Genomic DNA, 2,411 nt, shown 5'->3' with positions numbered 1-2,411 from the left:
CCAATTGAAGCTCAGGTTAGATGTCCTTCACATCTAACATGGGCTTCAATTGGAATTCCATAGAGGATATTAGCAAGCCCATTACCGCTGTTTTAGTGGCAGTTTTCTGACGCTAAAGCGGCGATAATTTTATCGCCTGTCTTGATAATATGCCCCTAAAAGACTAAAGTTACTGTTCTGCATCTTGTTGTTAGAGGTAAGAGGTAGGGCTGGAATTGTTTGTCTGTATGATATGTGGGGGTAACTATTTTTAGATTTCTCCATCTCAATAGTCAGGAAGTGGGTCTTCAGGTGCTGAGTGGCAGCAGCTACTTCCAATATGGAGCAAAGAGGCATATTTGAGTTTTAGTTCAATGAAGTCAAAACCCTGGCCCATGGTGTCCAGCCCTGCAGGTCCCAAATAGCTCCATACTCTGAAAATGGTGAAACCTCCTAAATGTGTTGGCAATAAGAATTTTACATTTAGAAAATAAAAAAAGTAATATTATGCATTTTTAATAGAACAGGGTGGATGCTCCGAGCAGTCAAATTTACTTAGAACAGGAATAGAAACACTTTTTGGTTTTACTGCTCAAGATAAGAAAATATGATTCTTTTGGTCACAAAGAAAATATACTGCTGGTTATAAATTACATTAAACTGAAGGCATAGTTTACACATACAAGAATGACTTAAAAATAAAAAGGTCAAGGAATAGAAGAGAACACTGACAAAGGTGCTGATCACGATCCTGCAAAAACCGGGTACGAACCGTCGGACGGAGCACAATCTCCGCCCGACGCGTACCCGGTCGTCAACTTTCACAAACAAGGAATTACGATTCGCACGGGTACACCATCACCGTACGAATCGTAAAAAAGCCCGACCGAACCAAAAAACACCTACCAATGTGATCCGGGAAAGCGCCGACCTGACGTCGGGACGCTCGCAGCCAGCCATTCACGACCCAGGAATCACGATTCGCACCGACGTCACCCCGCACGGTGAATATTTTGCGGCAGCCAAAAACTGCCGGGAAATCAGGACGACGCGAACAAGGACCACCAGTACGCGACGGACAGACAGGACGACGCGAACAAGGAGGACCAGTACGTGACGGACACACAGGACGACGCCACCAAGGAGGACCCGTACGCGACAGGACGACGCGATCAAGGAGGACCCGTACGCGACAGGACGACGCGAGCAAGGAGTACCAGTACGCGACGGACAGACATGGACCCGAACCTACGAGTCATCCCTGCCCTCATAGCAGTACACCTCCTCTACAGGTTACGACGCAGACGCCGCAGAAGGTCAGAATAACTAAGGGAGGGGGGAAAGTGGGGTGGGGTGGGGGTGGCACGACCAGGGCAGGCCACAAAACAACCACATAAGTCACACACCACACATGGCCTGGACATACCTGACTCCCATGCCCTGGTCACCACGAGGGGGTGGGGGCGTGTCCTGATAAGCCAGCGACCGCCACAACGGAAGTCCGTCACCACGCGAACCGGCAACACAACCAGACAGGTACGTCCCGTACCCACGCCTGAAGAGCGTGGGTACGAGTCGGACCACGCCCACACACGTCACCCCAACAATGGCGGGACGGATCGCACCCACGTGGCAAAGGCCTGGGTACGGGCCGCACAAACATCACATAGCGTGGGGACGGATATGTACGGACCCTACCCCCAACCCGTATGCAAGGAGCGTACCCCCCAGCCCAACAGTGTAAGTACGACCCGTACCCCCACCCGCGTATGCATGGAGCGTACCCCCCAGCCCAACAGTGTAAGTACGACTCGAACCCTCACCCGCGTATGCAAGGAGCGTACCCCCCAGCCCAACAGTGTAAGTACGACCCGTACCCCCACCCACGTATGCATGGAGCGTACCCCCCAGCCCAACAGTGTAAGTACGACCCGTACCCCCACCTGCGTATGCATGGAGCGTACCCCCCATGCCAACAGTGTAAGTACGACCCGTACCCCCACCCGCGTATGCATGGAGCGTACCCCCCAGCCCAACAGTGTAAGTACGACTCGAACCCTCACCCGCGTATGCAAGGAGCGTACCCCCCAGCCCAACAGTGTAAGTACGACCCGTACCCCCACCCGCGTATGCATGGAGCGTACCCCCCAGCCCAACAGTGTAAGTACGACCCGTACCCCCACCCGCGTATGCATGGAGCGTACCCCCCCATGCCAACAGTGTAAGTACGACCCGTACCCACACCCGCGTATGCATGGAGCGTACCCCCCAGCCCAACAGTGTAAGTACGACTCGAACCCTCACCCGCGTATGCAAGGAGCGTACCCCCCAGCCCAACAGTGTAAGTACGACCCGTACCCCCACCCGCGTATGCATGGAGCGTACCCCCCAGCCCAACAGTGTAAGTACGACCCGTACCCCCACCCGCGTAT

The sequence above is a fragment of the Triturus cristatus genome, chromosome 7, assembly GCF_964204655.1.
Source record: "Triturus cristatus chromosome 7, aTriCri1.1, whole genome shotgun sequence".
In the NCBI taxonomy this organism is placed as follows: domain Eukaryota; kingdom Metazoa; phylum Chordata; class Amphibia; order Caudata; family Salamandridae; genus Triturus; species Triturus cristatus.
The sequence above is the reverse complement of the archived record's forward strand: the minus strand, read 5'-3'. Positions refer to the sequence as shown.